General features: G+C 45.3%; 1 protein-coding gene across 9 annotated transcripts in view; it reads right to left on the bottom strand.

Annotated features, from left to right (window-relative positions):
* BCL2L11 (BCL2 like 11) overlaps nucleotides 1-17,563 on the bottom strand; it is a 46,690-nt gene that overhangs the window by 18,810 nt on the left and 10,317 nt on the right. The gene's annotated exons all lie outside the window — the stretch shown is intronic.

The following is a 17,563-nucleotide window of genomic DNA, read 5'->3' as shown; positions in this document are numbered from 1 at the left end:
AAATGGAGCACAAAAATGTGAGCTGTCCAAAGATCCCACCGAGCATCAGGAAGACGATATTCTCCAAGTACCACGAGGAAAAGTGTTCTCCACACTCAGAGAACAGCTGGGTAACACGGGTAACAGGAAAAGAGATGAGATTATTGGATTTCAACTGCTATTCACATACAGCTTACGCTAACTTCCTGTTAAAAGGAGCACACTCTACTGGCAATTAAACACACGTGTTGTTACGTTTTAACCACAGCGAAAAATTTAAGCACCTATTGTGCTTAGATTTTGCCATAACATGAATATAGCTTCCTGTTTTGTATTTTTGTAAAAAAAAATTTTTTTGTATGTTGTATTAAGAGTTTTATTTATCATTACAAATAAAAGTGACGTTGGTTCCTAGGTCTACAAAAACACTTAAAAGTGAACTATTTTTTGAGTTTTTACCAAGTCTCCTCAACCCCTTGCCCCAACTTCTCTGTCTCCCGGGCCCTCACCCAAGAGACATGAACGACAATCCCACAAAGTCTGAGAGGCAGGGCATCGTGTGTGTGCGCGTGTGCACAGGTGTGGGGCACCGAACAAAGAATACACGTGCATCCTCTCCAGAATCATCTGTGCTGGCAACGAGCCAGAGGGGAGATTCCCCAAGGATGCCTGGTGACAAGCACAAAGGCTTACGACAGGAAACTTTTGGGATAAGCCAGGCCGTGTCCCCCGAATACCCCTCCAACCACACAGAAAACTGCCTTGGCTGTACCTCTGTCACGAATCCTATCGTTACTCTGTACAAGCCTATTAACACTAAATTTTAAGTAGCTAAACCGGCAGAAAACAGAATTTCAGGGTATATGTGATGCCAAGTGGTCTGTAATAGTTCACCCCCTTCTCCTGGGTTTGCAGTGCTTTAAGGATTTTGTCCATCAGCGGTACCAAATCATTACTATCTTTTTATACTATCAGCCAATCAAGTGCTCTTTCCCTGACTTTAGCAGCTGTTGTTACAAAGTTAACTCACCCCGGAGGGAAAGGAAAGCCTCTTTTCTTAGCCTGATCACTGCGGTCATCACCTGCAGCGTTAGCTCAGGGAGACGCGTGTATCCACACATACAAGTGACCAGAGCAGCGCACAGAATGCCACGTGGTCGGCTCAGAACCCGTCGCCCACCTCTCCCCGGCTCCAGAGCCCCACTCTTTTCTCACTACACTTGGCTCTCTTCGAGAGACTAAATCTGCCTTCAACCCTAGAGTCAGAAATGCAGAAAATGCCAATTATCCAAAGAGAATCTGTGAAATCTAGACTGCGTATTTTACAAAGATGACACACTGGTAAAAACTGTTGGCAAGGGCTTCCCTGGTGGCGCAGTGGTTGAGAGTCCGCCTGCCGATGCAGGAGGCGCGGGTTCGTGCCCCGGTCCGGGAGGATCCCGCATGTCGCGGAGCGGCTGGGCCCGTGAGCCGTGGCCGCTGGGCCTGCGCGTCCGGAGCCTGTGCTCCGCAACGGGAGAGGCCACAACGGTGAGAGGCCCGCATACCGCAAAAAAAAAAAAAAAAAAAAAAAAAAACTGTTGGCAAGTTACCCAAAGTTTAGTACATCAAGATACTCACTAATTTACCCAATGAGTATGAATGCCCATGAGCCAGACGCTGCTCAGGAGATGGTCTGGGTACAGCAACCAAACACGCCCAAGCCCTGCCCTCACGAGCAGCTTACATGCCTGCAGATTAAATGCTAAACTGCAACTAAATGATAAACTTCTTCTGGACAAGGATACTCATACCATGTATTCTTATAACACAAAAGGAAGTTCACTCCCCCGGTTAATTTCCCCCCACCTGCAGGTGAAGTCTACTGAATTCTATTTAACACCCTTCACTTACCTACGTGGTTTAGAAAGTTCTGTCTGGCTCACGGGAGGGCTGACGGCCAGAAGCACCACGACTGGAGCCCGTGCACATCAAAATGAGCACCCAGTGACTCTGCGCCAGCCTGGCCAGCAGCTGGGGACATGAGGAACCTTGGGGACCCGATCCAACTTGTTCATCTGAGAGAGAAATGCCCTGCTGTTCATGGGGGAAGAAGATAAGCACATGTTTCTTCTACAGAAAGAAGAGTTCTAACCGCTAGCTTCAATAAATGCACAGAGAGAAACACATCCCCGTGGTCTGGCAGTGAGGCCCTGGAGGCTGTACTCTTGCAAACTCCTGGTGCGGACGGTCCACAGACCAGGCCCTGAGAAATCCTGAGCAGGAGGAAGAAACCACAGATCAGTTCTGGGGCCCAGACCTGTGTCTCTGGAGAACATTCAGGAGTCGGGAGAGTTGTATTAGCCAAAGATAATTGGTTAGACCAGACTTAGCATACACTAACTGAAGAAACAGATCAGTAAGAGAGCTAGCAACTGTGCTTAGGTATATATATATATATATATATATATATATATATATATATATATATACACATATATATATATAATTTTGAACTTTCTATAGAATAGTAACATACAATATAAATTAACGTTTGCAAAGGAGACTGATGTGTCTGGACTACTCTTAACACAGCAGCTATCACCACTTGGCTTTAAGAATTGGGAGTTTTTTGAGAAGCAAATACTGTTCTTATTCCTTGAATAAACCTAAAGTTAATGACCAACATTCACCCTGCAATAAAACCTAGCCCATAAATACAGAGAGTATTGGTTTTAAGGTAAGATCGTAAGATAAAAATTCTATTGTGAGTATTTTCAAAGGCATCCTATTCCTATATTTTAAAAGGGTGGCCTTAATCTCAGTTAATACAGTGGATTTTTGCCACCTAAATGTCAAAGATTATTTCTCAAGTAACAAAATATCTCCTTTTGGTGGCGAGGGGAGGGCCGGGGGCTTTTCCTTAACTTCATCACCAGTTTAATGTTGGCGTCCATCACACGTGGTCTCATGTCACGTGAGAACCTAGCAGGACTAAGAATGGGGTCTGGCTGACCTGAGAATTTGCTTGTCGGCCCCATGGCGGCACTGGTCGGAGCCAGAATTAAGGCTTTTATTCCCTGTATCACCAGTTTGCTGAATTTTGCCCCACAGTGACCCAGAGCATGAACCACCACGATGCGGAAGGGATCCGTGGCTCGGTCTTCCGAAGGCGAACCTGGAGCTGGTGGGGTTCAAGGGCAGGGGATACTCAAAAAACACACCCTCACTCTTACAATCCTTTCTAGATACTCAGTCAGCCTGCTCCCATGCTAATATAATCCACTTATCAAAAAGATCATTTACATTTATATCTCTAGCCTGTAAGACAGATAAGCATCAAACATAAACATTTTATTATGCTCTCTGCAATGTGCTTAACAGCCGCAATTATTGATACCTGATCAATAAAATGGGTCTTTATTTGAAACAAAAGCTCTTATTACTTAGATCACATTTTTAACTAAGGCAATTTTACATAAACGTAAGAACTTCAAAGGGGAAACTGTGATGAGGTACATTTTCACCCACAGAAAATGTAGTTTCAGCATTTAAGAAAGCATTTCATGCCATAAACCTGGTGCTAAAATGGGAGAGGGGAGGGGAGGGAAGAGGAAAAGGCACAGTGAAGTATAAACAGCTCTTAATGTAAAGCTACTACTCCAAAGCTGTAACCAGAAGTCCACACAAGGCCGGCTCCGATCCTGTAAGCACCATTCTGAGCTGGGGAACTTGCTGGGCCCAGATTTTCTAACCAAAGCCACTAATCAAAACTTTGGAATGCAACTGTGTCAGACACAGGCAATTCTGTCAAAAGTGCGCTATGTTAGTTGAATTTTCATCAAAACTCTTGGAAACAATGCTAGAGTTTTCTGAAATCTAGCAATTCAGAATCTACCATTTCAGGTAACCTGATTTCCTATAGGAAAAAAAGAAACCCCAAACCAAAAAAACCACGAGGTCTCTGATTAATCTATACCAGTGTGCCGGGTGGGTAGAAAGGAGGACATTTTTTTCAACGCCAAAGAACTCGAGTTACTGAACGATGTGCAGTATCGCATTAACAGACCGTTGTGGTTCAGCTACAAAACTAGTTTCCAGCCCAGAGGGTAATTCCAAATCTTAAAAGCTCAGCGATTGAAAAAAAATTAATATCGTGGTTAAGTGGCTGATAGTGAAATCAGGCTGAGGCTTTCGGAAAGGGCTTTCTGTAGCACCGCCAGTGAGAGTGGGAAAATTTACAAAAACGAGATTGTCGATGCATAATGAGCTCCACATCAGTCAAGCCAAACCTTCTGATTTTTCCTGAACGTCCAACCGCTTCCACCCCACTGTTCCGATGGGCAGGTGTTCAAAGGAGCTGAGGTCACATTCTGACGTTCGCCGCCATCTTCCCACGCCCGGCCGGGCTGCTGTGCCGATGGCGAGAAGCATCCTGGGGGCGGTGAGACCGTGTCTTACACATGCGCTCACACCACTGCAATCATCCTCGGGGACAGGATGCTCTCACGTCCCAGGGCCAGCGGCTGTTTGCGTTCCCAGCACATCACTACTGGAGCTTCAAGTGCAGAACCAGAAACCAAACGAAAATCCACGGCAACATTTCACTCCATACTGTTTTCAGAGGTTCGGTGAGCTTACAAATACTGGGGTAGAATTGAGATTAGATTTTCAACTAATCAACATGAACTGAGCTCTGAATCAATATTCAACTCAGAGCTGAGAAAGGGTGTCTTGGTCCCTGAAGAGACGTGGAATGTATAACTTTGAAGAAATTATTGTTTTTATTTTAAACACACCACAGAACGTAATAGTCAGGCAAATAAGTGCTCATTTTGCCCGGCACTTACCGGGGACTGTGGGGGCAGAAAGCCAGCCCCTCCTCCTGGCATTTCGGGGCTGTCCATCTCTATCCCCGAGGAGACTCTGGATTGAACCAGAAGACATGAAGGACCACTTCCTTGTTGGCTCTGAAAACAGGGCTAAACCAATTCCAAAAAAGATGCTCCAAAAAATGTTCGGAGGAAGCACGGCTCCTGCACGTGGCCACGGTGAAGGTCAACACTCATTTGGAGAAGTAAAAATTCTGGGATGTTTATTCAACCCAACAGGCTCCTTACTTAAGGGGCTATCTTCAGAAGTATCTTTATCAGTTGAGATTTAGCCACAGCTCACAAAAAGGAAGCAAGCAGAAAGCTGGCCGAGGTTTCCATAGGAAACCCACCTGAGTGACGGGGCTGTCTCAGCAGCTCCAGAATTCCCAGCCACAGGGGAAGGAGGGCCGCTGCCGTGATAGCAACTGACTATCAGTCATTTACTGTCATTTACTGACTGCAGTAAATGCTATCAGAAATCACCTTCAACTCTGTTCTCAGAAAGCAAAAGAACCCAATTACACACACACACACACACACACCCCTCCCCTTCTGGGTCTATTATTTCTCAATTCCATCATTTTATTTTTTGATAAATACTGTATCAATTCCACTGAACCACTGGATGAAAATGAAATGGATTAGAAATAAAATAAAGAGATAGTATTCGGCATCAGTACTCATGAAGTTCCTAAACCTGCTTTTCCCTGGTACACACGTGGGTCAAGCCTGAGCAGTGGCAGGAATTCAAGACGGTGCTTTATAAATAGCTGCTAGGACAAAAAAACAAAACAAAACTAAGAAAGCGAATGAGATGTAGCCAGGGTTTTCACACTTACTCTTTCCATGTGTATTGCCCACTGCTTTTACGTGGCCGTGAGTAAGAAAATCAAAATAAGCTGCTCTGATCAATTTCCAGTCTGACCCTTTGGAAACTGCCAGTAAACCAAGGCTGTGAAACTGGGTACGAGTCTGGAAACTAGTGTCCGTATCTTCCCCCTTTGACCTTAACTGTATCCTACAATAAAATATGAATCTAAAGGCATTAAGATGAATGTGTCATGCCTTCTTCAACCTCAGAAGACCTAGTTACCCACCTCCCCTGAGCTGTCCTCTACACGCATATTTTCTAGAAGCCAAGGCCAGGAGCAAACCCAGATCCCGAGTTTTTATGTCTATGTCCGAGGACATACCCAGCTAACTCTGGGTCACGGCAGGAGCCAGCAGCTTTCGCCAGGTGGGGGACCTGGCAGGAGCCTTCTGCACCACGACGCCTGGTCGCCCGCCCTGGGCCTGGTGCACCCCTTTTCCTAAGGCACTGCAGTCCTCGCTGATAGGCATTAGGCGCTACAAACTTCTCCCTCCTGGGAACTGGAATGTTCTCTTCTAACCCCGATCCCAATCTAGATTCTGTCCCCTGGGGCTACAAAGACAATCTATGATCCCTCTCAGTCATTACCCCTCTTTTTAATCAATGCAACTGCCACCTCGTGCCCCAAATCTGGTCCGGAACCAGTTCCTTCCACGTGCCTTTATGACGGGCCCTGGGAATGCCCTCCATCACCACACTCTGACCCCCCCCTCGGGACGCTCCAGAAACATGATGCTCTAAACAGCGTGGGGCTGGGGTCTGCAGTGGGTCTGGCCGGGGGCAGCAGGACACGGGACACTACTGTTCCTTGCTTTCCCTGCACTGCCACTAGCCCCACTGTCTCCAGGACAGCTGGGTCTCTACTTCCATAGTCTTAGATTCCTTCCAGAATATCACGGAGGACTTGACTGTGCCTGTGCCGTCTTACTCAGAAGAACGAGTCCAACCTCATGACCCTTCCACTGACAGTGGAGGGAAATGCCAATCCAGACAATTTATTTCACTATTCACTCCAGCAAAACTACAGAAAGAGAAATGCTTTTTGGAGACCTTTTATTTGATTTCATTCTGGCTATATCACGCGGCGTGCGGGCTTCTTAGTTCCCAGACCACGGATAGAACCCTCACCCCCTGCAGTGGAAGCATGGCATCTTATAACCACTGCCGGGGTTAAACTGTAACCCCGGCAGTGGTTAAGACTTAAGTGGTTAAGGTTAATGCAAAGTAGTCTAGAAGTGAATTCTGGATTGGGACTGCCTAAGTGGTTACAGCCAGGGAAGTTATAAATAATATACAACTCTACATGTTAATTCACTTAAGACCGTTCCTTAGAAATAAAGCGTTAACAATTCTGAAGTTACTAGCTTTCGGTAACCATCCGTTGTTCCTGGCCCAGAATCAGATGTGGGGGAGGAAATGAGAATTTAAACTACAAATATAAAAATTTTTGATTACAGAGTGTGTGTGGCTTCCTCTATAAAATTTAACGCTGGTGGCAGGAAACAGGTGACAAAAAAAGCTCTTCTCCTTAGTTCACACAAAGGTCTTAAGCATCACTGTTATTTTGTCCTAATGATAGTGGAGACCCAGGCAAGGGGCAAAAAACAGAATCCTGAAAAGCTACATCCAAAACAGCTTTCCAATTAAGACGTGTAAAAGCCTGTAATTTTATTTATGCAGTTAAAATGTATACTGGCAACGCACTAAGTGAAGTGCTCATCTGTGAACGCATATATATGGTGACTGATAACACACCAGAAGGGAGGAGGCATAATGAAAGCTTCCCACTTAAAACAAATTCACAAGAGGCAGCTGCCTCTTTTTATCCCACATCGTTATCAAGAGGGAAAACATTACACCTCAATTCCAGACACTATTTTGCATAATCACAAGGACGGAATCACTGTGTTTGGACATTTGATACCTTAAATATTTGGCCTCAAGACATATGTCTGTTGCAGTTGGGCTGTCTGACTTGTCCCTAAAAAACTCACAAAGCTTGTGCATCTGGAGAGCACGTTTATGCTGAAAGGGACACAGGTGAACACAGCCCCAAAACCTTTTGTAGGAAACTCAATGATAAAAAGAAGTGTAAGAACTGAACGCTGGGTGAAAAATAAGAAAACCAAAAGGCTAAAGCGAGCAGAGAATCTGACTGGTATTGTGAGCCATCAATCAGAAAGATGGTTGGAGCCCAAGTTCCTTCATCCACTGACCAGCCTGTACCGACCTCGTTCAAGCCACCACCTAAACTCCGCGCACGACACGGCAATTCAGGGGGTGGGGGGCTGCAGATCCTAGGCCTTCTCTGCAAACCACAGAAATGTTCTGTCCATGGCTGTGCCATGTCCCACCCCCAACACAGGAAAAGAATGGAAGTTAGAGTCACTGCCTTGGGGCAAATACAAGTGTCAGATGTGTAGAATTCTGCACTGAAAGATGTCTGCTCTGGTGGTATCAAAGGTCTTTTTATCTGCTCAGGTTCTCAGGTTCTTCCTCTTCCTCCTGATGTCCTTTCCCCTCCAGAGACACAGCTGCTGGCCAAGCTCTACCATCTCATGGGCTCAGATCCTGGGTGCAACAGTTTGCTTACCCCCGCGCTGAGAAAAACCACTGTGCAATACCGACTCGACAGGGTCCTTCCAGTCTAGAGCAACTCCCACCCCGCCCACACTGGATACCCTTCAGTGCTCTGACCGCTGCAGACTGGCCGCAACACCCTCCCAGTTCAGGAGGACACTGGTCCCCAGGCAGGTGGAGGGACTTGCCCCGGGGACTGGACGGCAGCCTCAGAGGAAAGACCAAGACTGGCCTGGGTCACCTGCTGGAACCTTCCACTCCAGCAATTCCTATCAAGCTATCAGAAAAAAGGACCGGAGAGAAAACGAAGCATGGTGTATGGTATGTGTCAGGCTTTCCTTACAGAGAAAACCCAGTTCTAAGCTTCAAACGAGCCCAGTGATAAAATCCACAGGACAAAAGAGAGAATCACGGGCACTCATCCGCTGCCTTAAATATCACTGAATTCTCTTTAAATCAACAAATATATGTGGTTCTGCCACGTACCAAATCATTTCCTTAAGTTGGCGAGTGGTTTTGACCAGTTTAGCAACTGAGGTCTGAATTCAAATATACACTAACATAGCATAGATCCAGAATTCTCTTCTAGCCTACTCGGCATTAAAAAATTTCTCAAGGGAAAAAACAAATAAGAAACCTTCTTTTAGCCTCTTCCCCGGCAAACTCACCCAAACTAAGGTTGTCAAGTGTGGCTCTCACCCCATACGTGCACGCCCTGACCCCGACACACGTTTGCAAGAGAAAAACAGGTCCCTTCCACATAAGCAAGCTTCTGTTAAAGAAGTCTCAAATCACTCACCAAATCTATAAATCACTTACATCGAAATGTTTTAGGAACTGGAGTGGGATCCACGCTCTGGTCCAGGACGTGACTTTCTCTGGGAAAAAAAAGTTCCCAGAGCGACTCACATAGTCGAGAATTATTGTGTCGAACCAGTTTTAATTTTAACACATACACCCTCTTGGACTGAAATGGTTGAGTCCATTTTTTAGAAATTTTAGCTCCAAAACCATTTTCACACCTAAGGAAGGGCCGTGAAACCCAAACTAAAAGCAGCATCTGGGCTTCCCTGGTGGCGCAGTGGTTGAGAGTCCGCCTGCCGATGCAGGGGACGTGGGTTCGTGCCCCGGTCCCGGAAGATCCCACGTGCCGTGGAGCGGCTGGGCCCGTGAGCCATGGCCGCTGAGCCTGCGCAATGGGAGAGGCCACGGCAGTGAGAGGCCCGCGTACAGCCAAAAAAAAAAAAAAAGAAAAAAGAACAAAAAGAAAAAGTAGCATGGTGCCCTGTGCAGAGAGCCAGACACCCGTGCCGAAGGCCCAGGTTCAAGGCCCAGGCTCCAGCACCAACCAGACAGGGCCTTGAACGGCCCTCACTCCTGGCCTGCGGGCACACGTGGCCAAGCAGCCCCCTCCCAGGAGCTGGTCTGCTTCATCACCGTCTGGTTGAACCACAACTCTACTCATAAGCTGTGGGGATCTGGTCCAGGGTAGAGAACAGAGGAAATGCAAAGTGAATTTGGGTTTCCCACAGGACACTGGGAATATCAACTCATCCTAAGCAAATACTTAAAACCACGAAGGCCAGCCTCTTATAAACTGGGCTTCAACTCGTGCACCAGGGAAATGTTTGTACTGACTGCTGGCATTGGTCAGCCCACAGTGTGTGAAGCAAAAGTTCCCAAGGATTCACGATCTGCTCACTCAGAAGCAAAAACCAAAATTTAACGATGGCCAAAGGAGCAGAATTTCCTCAGGGAGAAGGAAAAAAAAATTTTAAAGCTGTTTTAAAATTCTTGATTCTAGTCAGGCAATGAATATTTCTAATGTTAAATCCACAAGCAAAATAACTTTTATTTTGAAAAAAAGGTGCAAAAACTTCTGATTGCAGGAAAAAGTAGTTCAGCCTATGTCTTATGTCTCCAGACCATTCTTGCTCCAAACACACGTCTTGAACTTCTGTGAAGTTTCTGCCAAATCCAATAGGCCGTCTCCCACAGGTGTCCCCAGCACAGGCCCGTTTCAGACAGAGCCAGGCACAGTGTGGGTTTCCAGATGTCTCTCCACGGTCTAAAGATTCACCAAGGTTCCTTCTCAGGGTGATATACGGGTTCACAGGCAGGTGAGGCGTGATTTGGACCTCCCAGGCCAGTTTTTAGAACAGATTTTCTTTTTTTGTTTGTTTGTTCTGGGACCTGGCAGGGTTAGAATTATAGTAGCATTTTCTGATAATTCGCTTCCCTGTGAGTTGCCTAAACTTCTGAAACGACAGCTCCTTTCCATGGAAAGGAGAAAAGAACATTTCATTACGTCATGCTTGCTGACCTGCCGTGGCCATGATGGTCGCTGCACAGCAAAGAAAATAGCGACCGAGTCCCTACCAGCTGCTCTCTGCCCAGTAGCTTATGCAGAAGTCCCCCAACCCTTGGAAGTGAGCACTTCTGTCTCCACCCGATGGATGAGGAAACCAAAGCCCAGAGGGACTAACAGATCCGCCCAGGTCACTCATGGGTCTGAAGAACAGCCGGATGCCATCCAGATCCTCCTGCTCCAGACCCATGCACAGCCCTGCAGGTAAGGCAGTAGTAGCAGCTCATGGGCACTGAATCAACCAGTAACCCTGCCAGATGAAGATGTTTTACAGTCAAATGCTCACTTTGCTAAAATAAGAGGCGGACTCCAAAAGAGTAAATGAGGAGGCTAATGTCCATCAAAGTACTCATGGTGATGGGCCAAAAGCTTGATCTCATCTGGATGAAATCATAAGGGGCGTGACAGTTAATACCAAATCATATGAGCAAGTTAATACTGAAATCGTACATGCCACAGTGACAAGCTGCTGTGCACGCCACAAATAAAGATTCACGTTAAGAGAAAAATTTAAATATACATTACTTATTAAATTTATTCTATTATAAATGCTAGCCATGATGATTTTCCATATACAACAACAACAAAAACGGGTAAGACTACCTGTAAGTTGAATACAAAAATATTCACTATTAACATTTTGATATATTTTCCTTCTAATCTTCTTGTTATGCTTATAAACTTCTTGATACCAAATTATATGTCATGGAGTACACGTTCATGTCCACCACAAAACTCTGATGCTAAAATCTCTTCCCCAGTGTGATGGTACTTGGTAGGTGGGGCCTTTGGGAGGTGATTAGGTCATGATGGTGGAGCCCTCATGAATGGGATTAGTACCCTTGTAAGAGGAGGTCAAGGAGCTAGCTTGCCGTCCTTCCATCATATGAGGACAGCGAGAAGGTGGCCACCTGCCAGCTAGGAAGGGGGACCCCCACCAGAGCCGGACTGTGGCGGCACCTTGACCTCAGACCTCCAGCTTCCAAAACTGTGAGACAAATGTTTATGATTGGAGCCACCCAATCTGTGGTATTTTTACTACAGCAGCACAAACAGACTATGACACTAGGATGTCGCCAGGGACTCTGTAACCTTTTTAAATTGGACATTATACCAGGAGCATTTTCCGTGCGATTATTCTTTTTCACATCATTAGAAGACAGCACCACAGTCTGGCTACTGTAGAGGTTTTCCCATACCACGTGGACTGCCAATACTTTTCCGGTTGGTATCCAAAAGCGCCATGATGAGCCCTCTGCACATACGTTTCTGTCAGCATTTCCTACAACAGGAAGGAATGGCAGGCCCTGTTCTGTGCCTGCAGAGCAGGGTCGGCGGCACGGTGCTCACAGCCCGGTGCCCGACGCGGCCCAGGACCAAGGCGGCCGGGTCTTGAAGGACAGACGTTCGCTTTGGGTCCACAGGACCTCCACAGAGAAGGAAAGCAGTCTTAGGTCACATGCCCCGGCACGGGTCCTGGCCACTGACCAAGCAGAATGACCAGAGGACAGTGACCAGAAGGTGAAAGCAGATGGAAATTGTGTCACAGGAGGAACAGACTGAGGCTGAGGCTGACCCAACAAAGGAGGAATGAAGACCCACTGGACTCCAGTGTGGGAGGTGGGAGGGGCTGCTGGCCCACTGGGAGTCCCATCCAACACAAGCAGGGTGACCACAGACCAGGGGCGTGCAGAGACTCGGGCACTGGGCAAGTGCTCCAATTCAGTGGTTTTCAAGTAGGTCAGGAAGCAAGGCCATCAAGACACTCGAGCATTCAACCGGCAATTATGTGCATATGTCTATCTAGAAATCTAATACCACAAAGGCCCTAAATACGAACCAAGACAAATCAGTGGATGATTGATCCTTCTCCTGGCCTTAGAGTCCAATCACACAGAACTACAGGACTTACCATTTTCCTGATGAGAAGTTCCCTTACGGCATGTGGAATCAGACTTGTGTCACGCATACATTTTCAGGCAGTGCGTTCGAGGGTGGCACGGTGTGTACCCTCTGAGGGCACATCACCAGGGGAAATCACAACAATAGATACTGCAGTGAGTACCTGAAGAAACTGGCTAGGGTTACTGTTAAACCGCTTCCTGACATTAAAAACCTACTATTCCATATAGAGAATAAAAATAAAGGGTGAAAGAGGTGATTTCTAAAATTCGGAGTAGTACTTTGCAACCAGAGCCAATCAATACCAATCATAAACAGTCAAAAGAAGACACAGATTTTTTAGCTCCATGAAGGTGGGGTCACCCTACTCCCTCAGGTCCTCCTTTTTACAACTAAGCTGGCAGGACTGAGAGGGGAAAGAGCGGGGGCTGCCTGGGGACCACGGGGCTTGAAGAACGACAGGGTGGCGAGTTCCCCGGTTTGCTCATTACCCTCCGTACACCCCGGCCAGGGCACTGCAGAGGCCTGCAACGTGATCTCCAACAGGCAGAGAGAAAACGCTCCAAGGAAAGCTGTTCTCTTTAGCTAAAGGACTGGGGAACGGGGGCCCCCAACAGAAAGCCTTTTGGCCATACCCACCCTACTCCAGCTGAACACTGCACGCTGCCCAGCACGGGTGGCTGGTGCTCTGAAACCACTCAGGTGGTACTGGCAGGTGAGGCAGGGAGCTGATCTCCCAGGCCCTGCCCGGTGGAAACAGATGGCGCTGTGATTCCCCCCACCTCCAGGGCCCCAGAGACAGCTGATGCTCCACCTTGACTATGCAGCATGGAGGTGGTACCAGGCAGGGTGAGTCGCCACTACACACACACATACACACCATGTATCAGCGGGCCCAGCCCCCACCTCCACCCAATGCTGACAAGCAATGAAACAGAACAAGTCAGAGTGAGTCAGCCCTCACTTCCCCCACCTCAGGCCAGCCGGGAAGGCTTAGCGGGAAGCTGAACCTGCCCAGCCCCTGGCAGCAGCAAGACTGAATGAGGTAGTAGAAAACAGGGCTAGTGGCCCCCTGATCCCCCTATACCCCAGCCTCAACGATCAGTGGGACCCGGTGGGTCACTGAGCCTCCACGCCCACCCGGCATGAAGAACGAAGGGGAACTCACACCCAGCACCAGTGAGGGGAACGAGGTGGTGGAAGGAAGGGCTGGTGTGTTCCACCTGCGCCCCCGCCAGCCCTCACGCTGGTGTAGACAGGGAGCAGAGAGGAACTGAGCTTTGGCCCCCGCCCTGCAGAAACAAGGCCTGCACGTCAACCCTCCACCTTTCCCCCTCCAGGTGTCAACAGGGGCCAGGGGAGCTAAGTGTACACCCCCGACTGGGCTCCGTGAAGCCGTGCTGGTCGGTGCCCTGCTTTTGCCGGGAAAGTAGCAGCAAGGCCCAGGAGGGATCTGAACATCCACCCCACCCAGCAGAAGCAGGCAAAATTTTAGAACTGAAAAATACATTTAAAGTAAAAAAGCAAAAAAAAAAAAAATCACTGGAAAGGACCAATAATAGAGTGGAAGTGACACAGGAGGGAATCGGCGGACATGAGGCTAATCAGTAGAATTTAGTTAATTGGAACAAAGAGAATATATGATGGAAAATGAACAGAGTCTCGGGGACCTGTCAGACCACAACAAAAATACTAATACTCTTTTGTCACGGAAGTCCCCAAAGAGGCAGGCAGGGACTGAAAAAATATCCAGAGACATAATGGCTGAAAACTTCCCAAACTTGGCAGAAAATATCAAACCAGAGATTCAAGAAGCCGAGTGAACCTTGAAAGGGATAAACCCAAAGAAATCCAAGCCACATTAAACTTCTGGAAACTAAAAGACAAAGAAAAACCCCTGAAAGCAGCCAGACAGAAATGACACATTACTTACAGGAGAACAATTCGAATGACAAAGGATTTCCCACCTGCAACCATGAAGGTCAGGAGCAAGTGGCATGTTTTTCAAGCACTGAAAAAAAACAACCGTCAACCGCAAATTCTATAACCAGTGAAAATATCCTTGGGGGGGTGCAGGGGGGCGAGGGGAAATAAAGACATTCGCGGATGAAGGAGAACTAAGGATTGTTGCCAGCAGGCCTGTCATTGAAGAATGACTGGAGAAGTCCCCTCAACAGGGAGGAAATGATAACAGAATCTTAGGACTTCAGAAAGGAAAGAATATTGGAATGGGAAAAAGTGGGAGTAAATAACTAGCCTACTTCTCAGGAGTTTCTTAAATTACGTTTAGCAAAAGAGATAACGTCATCTGACATGGTGTTCAATGTATATGGAGGAAATATTTAAGACAATTATATTTGAAAATCGGGGCAGGTAAGGGGACCTAAATGGAAGAAGTAAGGTACCTACACTGCAAGTGAAGTCATAAAATGGTGACGCCACTGACGGTGGTAGATTATAGTAAGTTACATCTACATAGTGTAATAGCAGAGCAATCTATGTAAAAACACTACCAAAAAAAAGGCAAGATGGAATCCTAAAAAATGTTCAGATAACTCACAGTAAGGTTGAAAAAAAGAAAATAGGAAACAGAAACACAAACAGAGGAAACAGAAAGATAGTAAAATGGCAGACTTAAGCTCTTGACATACCAACAAGTACCTTAAATGTCAACAGTCTAAATTGCACCACTAAAAAGACAGATTGGGTGTGGCAGAAAAAAACAGTATCATCTAAAGATACCTTGTATACAAAAAAACTTATTTCAAATACAACATAGGTAGGCTGGAAGAGTAAGGATGGAAAAAGACATCCCATGTAAACATTGCTAATATTTTTTTACAAAAAACAGGGGTGGCTATGCTTTGTAGCAATGATAAAAATATCAACCTAACAAGAAGATGTAGTTCAAAATGTGCAAACAGTGCCTCGAAATACACGGAGCAAAATCTGACAGATATGAAAGGAGAAAGAGACAAAGCCACCATTCTAGTTGGGCACTTCAACACTACACTGAGCAGTTGACAGAACTACTAGACAGAAAATCAGCAAAGATACAGAAGAACCAAACAACACAACCAACCAATAAGACTAAATCGACAAATACATAATGAACATGCCAACCAACAACAGCAGAAGACAGGTGTTGTTTTTTTTTTTTTTTTTCAAGCACTCATAGACCATTCACCAAAAACAGACCATATCCTGAGCCGTAAAACAAACCGCAACGAATTCAAAAGAACTGAAATCATACAGAGTACGTTCTTTGACCATATTGGAATCAAATAAGAAAACAATAACAGAAAGACAAGACAGTCTTCACGCACTTGGGAGTGAAACAACACATGTCTAAATAATCTAGGGTCAGAAAGGGAGTCTCAAAGGAAATAAAAAGAAAACACAGCGAAGTCAATGGAAATGAAAACACAATATACCAAAACATGTGGGATACAGTTAAAGCAGGAGAGAAGGGAAATTTATGGCACTAAACGCTTGCAGTAGAAAGGTCTCAAAACACTACTCTAAGTTTCTATCCTCAAGAAATTAGGAAAAACAAAACAGACACAAAGCAAACAGAAGAATAATAAAACAACAGAACTGAAAACAGGAAAATAATAGAGAAAAGTCAACAAAACAAAAGACTGGTTTAAAAAAACAAAACTGGGGAATTTCCCTGGTGGTCCAGTGGTTAGGACTCCGTACTTTCACTGCTGTGGGCCCCAGTTTGATCCCTGGTCAGGGAACTAAGATCCCACATGCTGCACACAGCCAAGAAAAAAAAAAAGTGTTTAAAAAAACAAAACTGACAAAATCTGATAAAGATTAAAAAGACTGATAAAGATTAAAAAGTAAGAAAACGTAAGTCACCAATATCAGGAATAAAATGGGCTATCACAACAGATCCTGTATCTATTTTAAAAGATAATAAGGGAACACTATACACACTTCATAGGCTCAAAAATTCAACAACTTAAAAGAAATGGACCAATTCCGTGAAAACCACAAAGTACCAAAACTCAACCAAGATGAAACAGATAAACTGAATAGTCCTATAAACACTAAAAAATTGAATGTGTAATTTAAAAACACCCAGAAAAGAAATCTCCAGGTTCAGATGGTTTCATTAGAGCATCCCACCAAACATTTAAAGAAACATTAATACCAATTTTACAGAATCTCTTCCAGAATAGGGCAGGAGGGAACACTATGCAACCCACCATTAAGGCCTTGATCAAAACCAGACAGTCTTAATACAACAGATAAATACCTCTCATGAACTTAGGCACAAACACCCTCCACAAAATATTAGCAAGTTCAATTCAGCAATTATGAAAAGAACTACACCCTGACCAAGAAGGATTTATCCCAGGCATGCAAGGTAGATTAATACTGCAAGTCAACATAACACAGCAAGCATATCAACTGGCTAACGTAAGTCACATGATCATATCAATTGATGCAGAATAAATGTTTTATAAAACCCAACATCCATTCCATTCATGATAAAAACTCTCAGCAATCTAGAAATAAAGAGAAATTTCTTCATATTTTTAAAGAGCATCTACAAAATAGCTACTTCATACTTAATGGTTAAAGACTGAAAGCTTTCCTGTTAAGATCAGCAGAAAAGGCAAAGATGTCTGCTCTCACCACTCCTATTCACCATAGCACTGGAAGTTCTAGCCAGTGCATTAGGGCAAGAAAAAGAAATAAAATACAAATCAGAAAGGAAGAAATAAAACTGTGCCTATTTTCAGATTACATGATTGTCTAGATAGGTCTTCCAAGAAACTTTTGAATTAGAGTTCAACAAGGCTGTAGGATATTAAGATCAATGCATAAAAATGAATTGCATTTCTATATACTAAAATGAATACGCAGAAACTGAAATAAAAAACAAAGTACCATTAACAATTTCTCCAAGGTAAATAAAATCTAACAAAATATGCATAAGATGTTTATGCTGAAAATTACAACACCTAAAGACCTCAATACTTGAAGAGACACCCC

Source organism: Kogia breviceps, chromosome 11 (assembly GCF_026419965.1).
Source record: "Kogia breviceps isolate mKogBre1 chromosome 11, mKogBre1 haplotype 1, whole genome shotgun sequence".
In the NCBI taxonomy this organism is placed as follows: Eukaryota; Metazoa; Chordata; class Mammalia; order Artiodactyla; family Physeteridae; genus Kogia; species Kogia breviceps.
This window is presented reverse-complemented; position numbering and strand designations above follow the sequence as displayed.